This window comes from Fundulus heteroclitus, chromosome 20 (assembly GCF_011125445.2).
Source record: "Fundulus heteroclitus isolate FHET01 chromosome 20, MU-UCD_Fhet_4.1, whole genome shotgun sequence".
In the NCBI taxonomy this organism is placed as follows: Eukaryota; Metazoa; Chordata; class Actinopteri; order Cyprinodontiformes; family Fundulidae; genus Fundulus; species Fundulus heteroclitus.
In genome coordinates this window covers 12,273,251-12,289,528 of record NC_046380.1, presented here as the reverse complement: position 1 = coordinate 12,289,528, position 16,278 = coordinate 12,273,251, and the positions used below count along the sequence as shown (strand labels likewise).

General features: G+C 39.2%; 1 protein-coding gene across 1 annotated transcript in view; it reads left to right on the top strand.

Annotated features, from left to right (window-relative positions):
• Positions 1-6,739: 6,739 nt before the first annotated feature.
• Positions 6,740-16,278, top strand: part of draxin (dorsal inhibitory axon guidance protein) — a 30,365-nt gene continuing 20,826 nt past the window's right edge. Inside the window, exon 1 of the mRNA XM_036152034.1 lies at positions 6,740-6,905. The gene's annotated coding sequence lies outside the window, so the exon portion shown is untranslated. The remainder of the gene's footprint in view (positions 6,906-16,278) is intronic.

Sequence of the window (16,278 nt, the reverse complement as noted above, 5' to 3'; positions counted from 1 at the left end):
GCCCATTTTTAGCGCCTTCCATCTTCCTATCTCCTGCCCCTGCTCAAGAAACGTATCCCGACATGATGCTACCACCATTTTTCACAGTGGGGTTGGTGTGTCCAGCAGTTAATTTTCCCCCCAAATTTGATTTTACCCTTACATGACCAGCGGGTGTTCTTCCACGTGTACATGGCCTGCGGTAAACTGCTTAGAGGAATTATTATGGCTTTCAATTACAGAAGATTGCAGTGGATTTTACTTCCCAGATTTTTTACATTTTAATTTATGGACATTTAAAAAAAAAAAAAAATATATATATATATATATATATATATAACTGTCTTTTTACTTCACAGTTATGTACTTCTTTGCTTTGAAGTTTGTAGATGCAATCTAACAAAAAAATTAAAAAAAAAAAGTTCAAGAGGTCTGATTACTTTTGCAAGGTACTTGAGTGAGATTTTTTTTATTTGTTGCATACTGAAAGTGATTCCTAATGCTTTTTTGTAAAAAAGAGATTCACATTAAATAAACTTTTACAAAAATGAATATTTTACCCTTAGAGCAGATATGATTTTGTTATTATGCCTTCACAGTCTTGGCACATAGCGTCACATTGACTCAAAGTGGTTGGAAGAACACCAGGGACAGAGATTCTGCAGCCGCACAATAATACTTGCAGCACAAATTCTGATCCAGTTTTTTCTATAAGGCTTCATAAAAGTAACTTAAATATTTCCACAGAGGCTCTGAATACGCCTTTTCAAGTTTCCTTGACAGTAAATTATTATTTATTTCTTTTTATCGGCTCACGCAGGAAAGAGGAAGTGGAGCGATTTCTGTTACTGCTTGAGACCTGAAGTCACAACTAAATGCAGACGTGTGACAACATGTTCTCACAAAGAAAGGTTTTGATTTCTGTAAATGTGTCACTGACTCCCATAATGATCCCCATTAAAGCAATTTCAGGCTCACAGACGACACACAGACACTGCAGGGGTCCTGTCTAAATGTCATATTTTTTCTCTGCGTAGCTGCCAATGTTTCACTACGTTGTTTTAATAAGATATAGACAGTATCCTGAGCTTAATTTTGAAGACCCGCCTAATCTTCCTCCTATTTTAATTAGGTTTGAGCTAGCTCATAAACACGCTGCATGCTTAAATAGAGGGACTTATTATGCATTTGTAGCGATGATAAATAAACCCACAGACTTCCCGTTTTGTTTGTCATTGTTGTTCGCATTAACATCACATGTTTGCAGAGCTTGTTCACTTGTTTCCATAAAGCCAGAAACCCTATGTTTTTAAATGTCACCCGATTCCCAAATGGGATTTATGCACAATTATTCGGCAACTACACAGCATTAACACTGCTGGCACACAAAAGGCTTAGGGTGTAAATTCGGAATGAGTCTGGCTGGATTCTCTGCAAGCGCGTCTCCAGTTACAGCAGCCTATGAAAGATTCAGTGACAGCGTTTCACTGCAGAGAACGTCTACTGTGGCAAACCCCAACTCTCCGCTGGAAATATCACTGGAAAGAGTTCTCACACTTGCCCCTGATTATTAATTTAGAAAACATTCAGGACTAATTCAGACGTGCTCACAGATTTTGAAGTACACATCTACTAAGTAGCGGAAAGGTGTCTGAACTGCATGGCCAGAGATTGACAGCATGGACAAAAAAAGCGTGCATGTGATCTCAAACACATCAACCGTCTGCTTTAGGTTCCTCCACTATCCTGATTTCAGCTATTTCAATAATTTGAGACCCAGCGGAGTGGATTTGTCACAAATGAGCTAAAACAACATTACTCTGACCTTAACCGCTGTTCATGTTAACAGTTTTAACTGCAGGTAGCAGGTAGCTGGGCTGACTAGCAGCAGGCTTTCCATCAACAGTGAAGCCGTTTTTTGATCTTTAGAGCTTTGTCCAAGTTTCCGTCTCCTGTTGAAAACATTCAGCATAATGATCAAGAGGATATTTACACAAAGAAATAACAGAAGGCTGTCTCCAATATTGGTAATGAGAAGCAAAGAATGAACCACCAGAAGAAAAGAGTCTAAACTGCTTGACATTACAACAAACGTGGAAAAGAGTTATGCAACGATATTTGAGTGTCTATGGTAACAAATATGCAGAGGGACTCAATGGTGAAATCTGTGCATTTTAATTGCATATTCTTATTTTCTTTTTACATGTCAGAAAACTGAGTCAATATTGTAACTTTGATAAATTTAGACTAAACATGGACATGTTGAGACCACATATGAACATTTGTCAGTATAAGCGTTGAAAGACAAAAAGAAATCTATTGTCAATATGTTTAGTACATGAAATGCTTAGTGCTATTAAGATATAGTAAATATATATTTATAAACCATTTTAAAACTCAAAACAATCTGAGGGATGAAACGTTTATTTCCATTATTACACTATTCTATGTCACAAGAATGAGGATATTTCTGTATTTTTTAAGGATTAAAACATCTTTTTAAAAATAATACTTATAAAAAAAGAATCAATGGGAGCAGAATCAATAATCAAGGTTGTTATTTGATGACAGCTATCTTTATTAACTATTAATTCACCTCCACAAAAAAACAAAACAAGCATTCACAGCTAGCAAACAATTAAGCAACACTAATCAAAAAGATCGTTATTCATGTATAAGTTCATTAACACCGACAAGGAATTTGACCTTGGTTCCACTTTGGTCAACAAAACAGGCCAGGTCTAAGCTACAAGGAATGATTAGGTCTACTGAAAGGATCATCAGGTTTGACCTTCACTCCATACGCGACTTGAACAGTTCTAGGGTCTGGAAAAGGGCAGCTGACATCTTTGCAGACCCCTCACACTGTTTAGACTTCTTCTTTCAGATCGGCGCTACCAAGACAGTTTCTCGCCCCAGGATGTCTGTCTGAGGAACACTTAACACTGATAGCTGTTAAGTTTTGTCTCTAAAGCTTCCATTGCTCCTCCTCATGCGGTACAAGGCCACGGCTGTCAGGCTGTTAGACTCAGAGCACCCGGGGAGAGCAGCGGGGGGCTTTCGCGGAGGTGGCCGCTGAAAGCAGCTGGAACACGGCCGAAGCCTGACGCTCTCTCCGCCAAAAAGAGCCCTCAGCCTGGTCAGTGTCAGTGCGAAATTAAACCAATGAAAATAACATGTCACTGTGGTTAAAAATCTTGACATGTTTTCCTCGTTCCCACCATGGCTGAATCAAAAGATCTCATATAAAGCTGTACATTTTAACTACGTGATTGATGGCAGCCACGGGGAGCAGTGGGGGTGCTTTCACACAGGTGGCCGCTATAGGAAGCTCAATCTGGGCAAAGGTCTGAAGATCGGCAAAATCAAACCTATAAAAATTATATCACAGCAATTAAAAGTCTTTTAAGCTATCGACGTGTTCTCCTCGCTCCCGCCATGGTTGGGGCAAAAATATAGTTGTACATTTTAACTCAGTCACTGAAAACAAACGGGCGAAGGAGCAGTCTGCTCTGGCATCTGTGGCCGCTATAAGGAGTTCGGCCCCCAGGAACCCCCTGAAATACGGGGCTAAAGCCACCCCCAGGCATTTCTAGGCCAGTCGAATCACTAAACTGGGCGAAGATAAACAGAGTAGAGAAGAGTGGAGCTCAAAAGAGTTGGGTCGCTGGTGTCTCTAGTGCGGCGTTAACAGTCAGTGTCCTCAGAACGATATCATGCATATTTACAACCTTGTCTTTCTTTTTTTTGTTATAACACTATATATAGCCAGCTGCTCCTCCACGTCGAGAGGAGCCAGTTGAGGTGGCTCGGGCATCTGGTCAGGATGCCTCCTGGACGCCTCCCTGGTGAGGTGTTCCGGGCACGTCCCACCGGGAGGAGGCCCAGGGGAAGACCCAGGACACGCTGGAGGGACTATGTCTCCCGGCTGGCCTGGGAACGCCTTGGGATTCCTCCTGAGGAGCTGGCCCAAGTGGCTGGGGAGAGGGACGTCTGGGCCTCCCTACTGAAGCTGCTACCCCCGTGATCCGACCCTGGATAAGCGGAAGAAGACGGACGGACGGCACTATATATATATATATATATATATATATATATATATATATATAAATGTCCTAGTTTTTATTTTCCTTCCTTATACATCTTTGTTTAAAATATCTTCATTGAGAGTAAAGTGGAACCTGATTCTGATTCTGATCCACTGCTACAGACTTAAAACAGAATAAGTATCTAATTAAACCAGGGAACATCCATCCATCCATTATCTAACATGTCTATCCCTTGTGGGGTCGCAAGGGTTGCTGGTGCCTAACACAGAGACAGACAGGACAAACAACTATTCACGCACACACTCACACCTAAGGAGAATTTAGAGAGAAAAATTAACCTAACAGTCATGTTCTTGGACTGTGGGAGGAAGCCGGAGTACCCGGACAGAACCCACGCATGCACAGGGAGAACATGCAAACTCCATGCTAAAAGGCCCAGGGCAAGAGTAGACCAGGGAACAAACACAGAAATTCCAGTAAATAGCTGACAAGTCTGAAAATGATCAAAACCTCATCCATTTCTCAGAGCCCCAAATGAAGGAGTTTTTAATTCTTAGTTTTAATACCAACTTTATACCAAGAAGGGAAATAATATAAAAGAGGGGAAGAAACTAAGATTTGGCAACAGTTTGTATCCATCAGTTCTCAGCACCAGAACAGGAAATAGCACCTCTGTTGGTCGGACTGTAGCTGTTAATCTTCAAGGAACCAGCTTGTATTTCTGCTCGTATAAAATCTCATTTCCATCTTTCAAACGTGGCTCTAAGGCTGTCTCCATTGGCACGGGCTTTTGGATGTCTGGAGATTCCCTACTTTGCATTCCCCCAGAACCAGGTGGCTGATCAGAACAGGAAGGCACTTAATTAAAATTAAGTGTGATGCTGAGCACACATTCACAGTTAGCTGTGATGATGTGAGGGAAAATTGACAAACATAATGCAACGTGTGGTGCATATAAAAAGCAAAACAAATAATAACAAAATAACAAAATAACATTAAACACAACCAAATATTGAAAGGATGACCGTATTGCCAATCTCTGACTCAGTTAGGCAAATCTTGGTTGTGATAGATTTTAATGTTCAAACTCAAGGTAGCTATCGACCAATAGGAATCATACCTGGGGTAACGTTGGTCACTTTAAAGTATCAGTGATAAATGGAGTCTCCTCTTTTTCTAGAAACACATTCATTATACAGATTAGAAATAAGGCTGTTTTCAAATTCGCTGTTTCAAACATGCATCAATAAAATTGCATTTTTTTGTTTGAAGTTTTACAGTGATCAATATTGAAATTAGGGATGGTTTTAAATCTTTCTTGATTCCTAAACTTGATAAAACTATAAACCTGAATCAAATGTTAAACTTCTCTTATCTTAGTAGGAACTTTTAACATAAGTTTGCAGCGTTCACAAAACAATAACCTAATATTGTGTTCTGTGTCTCTTTCTGGAGTATCTCCTCTGTCCTCTCAAACCTCTAGTTGGTTGCAGCAGATAGATGCTCGTAATCAGCCGGTTTTAAGTCAGTCAGGGTTTTGCCATTGATTTGTTTTCCTCTTTTTTTCCCAGTGAGCATTATTAACAACATTTGACTGCATTTATACTATAACGTGGACTGAATTGGAATGCATTTAACTGAATTTGAGTGTGTCCACGGGGTTAGGTTGTTCTGTTACGTATTTTTCTGTTTATTGTTGGATTTGTTTGCCTTGTGAATGGCTTTTAGATGATCTTTTTATAATCACAGTTTAAATGTCTACACCTAAAGTCTGATGATGATGATGATGATGATGATGATGATGATGATGATGATGATGATGATGATGATGATGATGAAAAAGAGAGCTCCTGTAGGTGAAATCTGAGGTGTGTGTTCAATAAAAATGCATCAATATATCTTAGTAGGGCTGGGCAATATATCAAGATCTTAAAGATATTGAAATTTAAAAAAGAAAGAGATATAAGATAAGTTTATATCCTTTATTATATCCAGATGGTCTATGTTGCGTTAGAATCATACTTTTATGTATCCCAGTTGATTTTTTTTTAGCTGTTTCTCATATTTATCTAGCTGTTTGTTAAAAAAATGTGCCTGTCAAACATTTGGGATAAAGCTGTGATTCATAGAGGCCTTTTTAAAATTACTTTATGAAAATTAAAACATATGGAGATAAATATCGTATATCGGCATTGAGCCGAAAAATATCGTGATATTATATTTGATCCATATTGGCCAGCTCTTCATTTAAGAACTAAATGTATTTTGATTTTTTTGGGCTAAGTTTTAGGCAAATAATTTACATATCTCAAATGTCGCATTTAAAACTTATTAAATCAAATTAGAAAAGAAACGTGTACATCTTTTTGACAGCGTTATGCAATAAATGCACCCCCCCCCCCATCCCCACCCCAACTGCCATTATGTATTAAATTTCCCTTTACATGTTTCATATTCATGTCATTCCAGTAAATAAAAAAAGTTATCCATTACACGTGTATACTAAAACAATTTCCTTTATTTTATGCTTAAGCATACATTTTTATTTTTATAACCCTTTCACGCAGTTTTCCTTTTCCCGTTCCTTCCTGTTTCTGTGATAAAGCTATCGGGGCCCCTGGCATCACAGGCGTCTCCGAGACGCATTAAGTACCGCCGCTGACGCGCACGCGTGAGCGCGCAGCCCGATCTGGCGTCCTTCCCCATCCATAAGGGGGAGGAGAGAGTACGGATGCTCGGCACATCATCCCGGAGAGCGGACCACCGAGGTGCTGCCGCTCCTGCTTCCGCTGCTGCGCTGCTTGTGTCCCACCTGAAGCCACATGAGCCAGCCTCACTCCGAGACGGAATCAAAGGAAAGCGACAAGCCAACGTAAAGTAAGAACAATCTTTACAGAGGCGTTGCCTTCAGGGGGTTTCACGTTAATGTTTCTCCAGTGCATGTCATGATATAAACGAGGAGCGTTTCGTCGCGCTTTGAAGCGTTTCTGAGACGCTCAAGCGAGTTGGCAGTGTCAGATGTAAGTTAATTGATGGTCCACAGAGTTTTCTCTGCTACAAAAAACAACAAAGCCAAAAAACTATAAGAAAACTGACTTAACCACGATTTGCAAACACAAAATCTGACTTACTTTCACACCATCAAACAAATAATTAGGCGCTCAAGTAGCGGCTTTTTCAATGAAAGCTACCTAACAAAGACATTTGGGTGGAGATTTCATAAAATAAATCAGGAAGGTTTGGAGAGATCATGTCTTCTTCACAGTTTATTATCGGTCCTGCACGCCAGAGAGTGGTAAATGTGTGAGGGGTGGATACGATTGTTACAAATGCGTTGCAAGAACGAACTGTAGGAGTTTTTTTTCTTATTCCATCATCATAAACTGAAGTTCTGACTATTATTGTCAAATTACTCAAAGACAGTCTGACAGTCATGGATAAATTGGCTTTTTAAGACTTAATTTCCTAAAAAATAAATAAATAAACTGCCAGCATCATCTATCTATTTAGTGTTAGTGAGGGATAAAAACTTTCTTTCTGCAGAGTATAATCCCTGATTTTATTTTTAGTATGTTCCTCTGGCTTGCTGATTTCAGTGCAGGGTTGAAAGCTACTCCAATTTAATCCGACAAATCATTTTAGATGCTTTTATTTTTTTTAGCTTTTGGTCTCAGAACGAGCTTCACCCCTTCTTCTCCCCCCCAGTGGGATAATTGTTGATCGTCCATTCTTCTCCTTCACCAATGCTTCACAACTTGTGTTGAGTGTTGCCAAATGTGGCCGCATCTGTTTGATCCCTTAACATCGGGAGGCCAGTAAGTGCCACTCGCTTCACGAAAAAGGAGGAGGGGGAAGCCGTGGGGAGGCGAAGATGCAGGGTTCATATAATTAGTTTGCATGCTTCACTTGATAATGTCCAAACAGGAGCGTTCCCCCCCCTGCTGGCGGGTCAAACTGTTCCCACGTGGAATGTCCACATGCAGACACAGGTGTCCACATTTCAGGGTTCAGCAAAAAAAAAAAAAAAAAGCTAGTTGTGTTGGTGGCTGCGGTAACCAAAGTTTTGTTGCTTTTGAGTAGACTAAGCTGGCGTTCTTCCCTGCTATAAATAAATAGGCGGCTTAGACACTTTGTTCCAACTTAGATAGGGATAAATCGTCGATTTCTCTTTCTCTTACCACCTCCACCCTGCCTCTGTGTTACGTCTCATTTTCTTCTTTCCCCTCCCAGCTTCTCAGCCTCTCCTCCTCCTCCTCCTCCTCCTCCTCCCCCCCAACCATTTGTCTCTCTCGTTCTCACTTCCCTCAGCGGGACGTCTCTTGTTCCGCTCCTCGGTGGCGCTCGTGTCTCGCAGCGTCTCTGGAACACGCCTCGGTGTGGGCGTCAGAGGAGGTCTCCCCGCTGCGAGTTGTGTGTACACGCAGCCATTGAAGCGCCGTTTGAGTGTGGCGGCGCTCTAACGAGCACTCACAGGACGTCGTTGCCGTCGCCCCGCCTCCAAGACGACGTTCCGCCGTTGACCTGCATCCGTTGTTGTACCTGCAACCTAATTACCACCTAATTGTTTTTTTTATGTCTTCCCTGCTCTCCGCTCTGCTTGTATTGCTGACAGATGGACCTTCCTTATGGCTCTCATTTTTTTTTTTTATATCACTGCTTCCAAGGGGCCTTCGCTTTCCACACCTACAAGCTGCAGAAATCCCCACCAAGCCAATGTGTGAATCCCAGCTAAGATTGTGGAGGGTTTGACAGACAAAGCAGTTTTATTGTGCTGAAGTCAGTGGTGTCGGCCCCCGAGGAAAGGAAGTTTTATGGCGTTAAGCTTGAGCTTGGCAGACATGTTTACGGTGCAGCGTCATTAACTAGCTCAGGGGTGTTGCTCCAGTTATTTTGAAGGCGATATTTATGATGGCGCGGCGGCACCCGGATAGGCATATTTTACCCAAACTAAGAGATATAGAAGTATGCGTTTATAAATCAAACATGCTTCATCATTACTTCATCGGATGCCGACATTTGCATTATGCAGATGCAAAGCCTGTTTGGGCTTTCCACATCCATTTTTCCATGTGATTACGGCAGTTCATTTTATATTTTCCCTTTCGTTATATCTTAAGTCTGTTTAAAGTGTACAGTTCGGGTCATCCATGCGGCTGTAAAAGGTTTTTTTTTTATTATTCACACACCCGCAAAGTGACTGGCGGTTTCTTGTTGACCGACTGGATAAGACGAGCAAATTACGCAGAAAATGGCTGGTTTGTGAGTTGCTCACGTTTAATCCAGGAGAATGTGCTTGATTTTAAATTCAAGCCTTTGACGACGACAAAAAAAAAAACGCCAGGAAGGTGGTCTCTATCTGAGAGGACGGCTCTCCTTACAACCGGCTGTTTCTGGAGCCTTTGTTTGCTGGATCCTTATGGCCCCGCTGGTTCCTCCGAGAGATAAAACAACAGGAGCAGATGGCTCCGCGAGGTTTGCTGTCACAGCAGGTGGAGCTGAAAGATGCACACATGTAGGAGTTTAATACCGGGGTCGCCTCCTGTTCCGCCCCCGGTCGGCTCTTATTTTCTAACCTCCTCTGTCTCTGCCACTGATCTGGGTTCAGGCTCTCTTAAGTACATTTTTATAACGAGTCTGTCACCGGAGCGCAGCGTTGCTTAAGGGACTGACCAGTTGATCGCAGACGGGAGAGGGGTCTCTGATCTCATCAGAGCTTAATCATCCAGCACTCCAATAGGGCCCGCTTTGCAATTTGTTGCAAGATTACCAATCATTTTACACTTACACACTCTACTTTGATTCATGTCTCCCGGGTGGCCATCTCGCACCATGTGCTGTGCTTATGAAAGCTCCCGCCGCACACGCTCATACATATAAATTGTGTTTTCTTCAAATGTAAACTATTACAGCTCAATTTAGGCCCCCTTGCCCTGGCTTCCGAAAAAAAAAAAAAAAATCTAGAATTGATTTTAAGATTTTATTGCATTTTATATGGCCGTGCACATTTCCCCCTCGGTACGTTGTCGGGTTTAAACATTCACAGACTCCGTGTCAGACGGTCAAGAGCAGAGATTCGGATCAAATGTTCCGACCGTTTAAGAGAGATCAGGTTTGTCTGAATCGTAACGAGTCTATATTAGGACATTATCTTTTATCTAATAACATTCGTTATCACTCCCGTGCTGCAAAATCATACCAATAGCCTTCTATCTTTACGCTAGGTACCCCAGAAGGTATCCTAGTACGCCTGAACCGCTTAGAACAACCTCCAAAGTATATACCAATAGATGGATTTTGGATAATATGATGCAAGGAAATCGGATGTTTAATTTCATAAAAGTATTTACATACTGTATCTTGCTTACTATCACAGGAAAGAATCCTTGTGGGTTTATGGAAAAGGGAGATTATTTAATTGTTACCTTTAACCCTGATTTTTTTTATAAAAAAAAAAAGAAAGAACAGACTCCAGGGCTCCATTAGCTCAGATGAACCACATCGTTCCATTCAAAAATTTGCCGTTTTCCCCCACAGCCTCATGTTTTTTTTTTTACTCCTTTTGCTCTGGGAAAAGAAAAGAAAAATAACCGAAAAGAAAAAAAAACAAGAGATTTTTTTCTAACAATATCAATGTATTTTGTGTGTACTTGTAGGGCTGGATGATATCTAAAAAAAAAAAGCATATTGATGAAATAGAAATTATATTGATCGATATCGATAATTATCAAAAAATTCAAAACATATATTTTAAGTGCAGCCCTGGCCATTTTATGCTGTTGCTTAGCAACCTATTTTTTAGATAAAGAACACAAACACTGAATTCAAACTCAACTCTTTATTCAGCCAACTTTTTACCAAAACAACACGGGCTCTCTGAACTCTTTGAAGGGGGCGGAGCTTAGTGACGGAGTGTTCCTGGATCTGTTTGTGATTGGTTGGGAGGATGTAATGATGACTCTAATGGTATTCTATATGGCTAGCATGCAAAAGAACGGAAAGCTGTTCTTCTATTGAACTTTTTATGGACCCTTTTTTTCTATCATCGATATACGTCTATCGATCGATATATATTGTTATTGAATTATCGTCTTCTTTGAGTCTCGGTGATCTGTTGTGTGTTTGGTGCCATTCATTAAATGGGAATATTGTTGCTGCAAAGGATGCACACAGATGTCTCCAGGGAGTCGCTATGGACCCTCATGGAGGGGTACAGATAATGAAATTCATGGCACACAAGTTCTGCGATTAAGTTGACAGCAGAGTAGACTGGAAGGTATGAATTAGGCCAAATATGTCCAACTCAACCTTGTTTTGATTGGTTGGAAAGTAACAATGAAATAAATAATACACATCATGTATTCACTGTACAACAGAACCTTCTGCCAAGGTGAATCGAACACTGTTCATTCTGCATGACTGTGCGTGCTTAGAATAAAGCACGTCTATAGAACATCAGTATCAAGTGTTGCAAATTTAATTAGTTACAAACTATAGACCATGACATTTCAGTTTCAACTCGTGATGTCTTCTGAGACGTTTGCCATAGGTGGAGGTGCAAGCAATCATGACCTCAGCAGCATTTGAATGAAACAAAACCTAAACGTAGTAATTGAGAAAGTTAGAAAATACTTTTCAAATAAAAAAGGAGGGAATTAACAAAGGATCGGGAAGTGGTGCTGTGCTTGTGCATTCATATAGGAGTATTCAAAAAGGGGACTCACAGAAAACCAGATATTCCTTCCTCAGTTAAGAACACTGACACTGATGTTAGGTTAGGTTCTACGGTAGGACGATTGTTAAATATATAATCTAAAAATTGTTCAGCATGATAGTCCACAGCAACACCATATCTACGGCAGTTCTTTGAATAAGTTATGAGTGGTAGAATGTAAGCTGTTAGTTAATTTGAATTAAAGCATGACATTGAACCATAGAGTATAAAAATAGTCAGTAAATCAGTAGCCTTCTTTTACATTTTAACATGGTTTTAAAGCCAAGACCTCAAAAAAAGGATCCCCCTGTATGGTATTTATGGCTTAAATCTATATTTCATTTGTATTATTTTCTGAAGGAATTTAGTGCCAGAAAGTGATTGAAAGATGAAAGATTATGGCTGACTGATCAACCGCTGTGCTGTTACACGAGTCTGCACCTGAAATACCGATCAAAGTTGCAAGTTTAACACATCAGCATTTGTTTTTTTTTTGGGCAGAAAATGAACAGTCCTCATCGTAACAATTTAAAAGCTAAGTTCTGTAGCCAAGTAGCAATTCTGAAGCCTTTAAACAGTGGCTATTTTAAATCGCTTGACCAGTCGGCACATTCTGGTGTTTATTTCAATATCAAAGGAGAAATCGTAGAGAAAAAGAATTCATGCTCAGCTTTATAAAACATGTAAAAAAACAAAAACATTGCCAGATGGAATCAGACAAATATTAACTTATAAGGGGTTTCACTAAACATTTGAAAAAAGCACTTGTAAATACATACCTCTGTCAACACTAAAACTACATCGATTGTGCTTTATTTGTATATTTGTACTATATTGTACTGTATTGTGTTGTTTTTATGTTCTGAGCAGCAGTGTTTTGTTGTCTTTGGGTCAGGATCTGTCTAGTTCATGTCCTTACTAACTGTGTGTCGATGTTGTACTTATATTCCTGTATATTATTGCTTTTTTTTTTTACATCATGGCCGGGGGACTACAGATGAACGACAGCCTATTACTAAATCTGGCTTTTTTAACTCATGAATGGTCATGGCTTTTATTAAATTGCACTGTCCCCTTTCAAATAAATCAATCAAATCAAACAATAACAAAATGCACTCTTGGATGTAATCGAGCAACCTTCAGATCAATCAGAAACTCTCATATATTTTCATACTGTATATCCTGCTGGTCAAGAGTAATCAAGACAACCGTAAAAACTTCTTGAATCTCTCAAACTTTAACTTTAGAACAACACATTCTGGAGTGAGTGTTTATTTTTTCAAAAAATCTGTCATTAAATATTTTGTAAGCCTGCAAAAAAAAAAGTTAACATTTGTGTACATCTAAAAGTTAGAAGTGGATTTTCTTTTAAGTGAAAGGGCGGACATACATGCGAATGTCATGAAACGTAGCTCAATGTTTTTGTCAGTATATCTATGCATGCACAAAGGCAAAGAAATGGCAATTTAAGAAGTGGATGTCATTAATAAAACAGTTATTATAAGTTATAACTTATTGTTGTTTATAATGAGGTTCCGTAGATCATCATTAAAGTTTAGTTTATCCAGAGAAAAAAAAACCCACATGAAATAAAATGATTTTATATCGTACCAAGGTTGTAATCATGCTTACAGCTTTTTGATTGTTGCTCGGTTTTAAATAGCTAACATTCAGCAACATGGAGCAGAGACTAAAATAAATCCGACAGAAAACATTTTGAATCCGTTTATATAACGGGCTGCAAAATGAATTTAACAGAGTCTGAAGCCCTTCATGATAAGAACTCTCCTAATATCCTGAAGTCTAAGGACAATTTTTTTTTCTATTCTTGTCTTGTAGCTTCAGTTGGTTTTTAAACAGTACCATTCCAGTTGTAGATTATCCCCTTTGGGAAAGTTGATAAAGAAACCTGTCAGCACACCCGTTCTTGGAGTCCCATCACCTCGGTGCAGATGCTCGTCCTGCTGTGCGTCACCGCCAGCACGCAGGCTTGTTTTAATACGCAGCCCGGCCGGGAGCCTGTGGTTGTTTATTACACACTAGAGGCTGTGTTTAAAACCCAGAATGCCACCCAGAGTGCGCCATTATCACCCTCACCCTGCATCTCTTCAAAGGGCCACCTGTTTAGCAGCACATGAAAGTCTGGGAGACGAAAACAGGGCGCTGGTGTGCTGAGATCCTCCGTCGCTTTCCCTTTTGGTTGACAGGTCTATTCAGGCCTCAGATTTGATAGGGAGGCCTTCTGTTTCTATGGAAGCATCTCATTTTTCTTTTTTTTTATTGAAAAAAACTCGTTTCTTTTGAAGGGTCACGTTGTTGTGAAGCGTCAGCTTTTATCTGCTGCGCAGGTGATTATGCTTTATGTCTGTTTCTGCAAACACAGCGTTTACCCTTTGATTTCTTCCACTAACAAAAAAAAAAAAAGAACAATACCCCAGCAATCTTTGTCAGGCTGAGAATAAATATTTCTGACAATTTTTGCTTTGTGAAACTGGAGCTGCTGAGACTTGCATAGCAAACAGCAAATGTGTCCCAACTATCCAGTTCCACTATTAGAAATAAGATATATTTGCCTTGAATTGTTTTTTCTCTTATCTAAAAGACACCATTTGGTGTAAAACATGATGGGTAAAAGGCAAAAATATTTTACAATTCTGTGTTTCAAGTCATAAAATCTTGTTTTTGTTAACTTTCCAACTTCCCCAGATTTTGGATCACATAATTATGTTTTCCTATCGGGCTCTGGTTCACTTTGACTAAAGAGGAAGATGCAATAAATGAGTGGCATTGGTAACAAACTTTTAATTTCCTAAATGGTTGTCTGCACACGCGTCTGCTCTTTGATACCAGTAAATAATAGTATTTTGATGTCACACAATAAAGTAATCAAAATTAAACTATTTGAAAAATAACCTTGTGAAGCTTTCATCCATTATGGGATAATTTCTTACGTTCATATCCCTACACCTATTGTGTTCTGATTTGATATTTTACATAAATTAGAGCATTTGCCAAAACACAGCTTACATTTTTTTGTTATTTCCGGACAATTCTTCACAATTAAATTCTGCACATTTTATGATTGGTCAAAAAAATTATCACAGCCAACGTTACTATCACCACAGGACTAGAAGGATACTTCTAAATATTAACTAAGCATTGACATGTGTATGTGAAATTTTGGGAACATTGGGCATCAACCCTCCAGTATTTGAGTGACATTAGCTTGGTATTGTTCCTCCGATGAATAATAACATCTACATTTACCACAGATCTGCCTGTGATGTATATTTAAAGGAATCAGGCACATGGCTCAAGATAAAGTATTGATTTATATTGGATATGTGTGACCCTAACTAATCGCTCACATTAGCATGAAAGATGATGCAAGGCTATATATATATATATATTTATATATGTGTATAGATAGATAGATAGATAGATAGATAGATAGATAGATAGATAGATAGATAGATAGATAGATAGATAGATAGATAGATAGATAGATAGATAGATAGATAGATAGATAGATAGATAGATAGATAAATGTAGAGAAAATCGTATTCAGTATCAGTATTAAGAGGACATTCATTCAATTTTTCCATGTTAGCATGTCTGACCAGACTTAAGCCAATGCTTTATGTCTCTACTGAAGATGTTAATGTCCGTTTTTAGTTTTAGGTCAGTGGGGAGAGAGCTCCAGAGTGCCTTGAAAAAAGAAACGATAGTATCCAATGGATGTTTTACATCCTGGAACTATACAGTCCCCACTGACCGAGGATCGGGTCAAACGCTTTTCATACGTCTTTTTCTAAACCTTTTTTTTTAAAACCTTTGTTTTAAACCTTAACCAATTACATTATTGTTATTTTCTATCTAAAACAATTAAACAGTGAAATGTTATTAACCACATAAAACTAAATCAGAAAAAGAAGATTTGATGCTTCAGGTAAGAAAACAAGCAGTGACTTATATTCAGACTTTCGCTGCAGCTGCTTCTGCCTCCTGTGGAGAGGCAGGCGAAGATGCAAGAATTGCATTGTAAAAAAAAAAAAAAAACATGTATGCATGCAGAAAATGACACCTGAAGCCCTCAGCTTTTGAACAGCGACTGTCTCTGCCTTGATAGGACGACGGAAGCAAATCCTGCCAATGAACCTTCCAGATTCAGTGATGCCTTTCTTTCTACATTGAGGGAAGAGTAGTGTCCTGGAAGGGGAGCCATATTGCTCATTTAAAAAATGCTTAATACTGCTGTGTTTGGCTACCTACTGCTGTAATAAAACATGTTCTCGCTTGGTTCATTCTTGGATTAGTCTAAAAGGCAGCTGGTCGGTTACTAATATCTCATGGAGATTTAGTATCAAGTAAATATCTACAAAAATATTCTATTTCAAAAGAAATGGTACAGCTGTACATAATATGAAAGAAGTTGTAAACAGATTTAGTAATTAGTGTATCATTTTCGGCTGGAGTTGTTGGTATTGTGGAACCAAAATAAACATGACAAAGAAATATAAAACTGTGAATAGAGTGAAA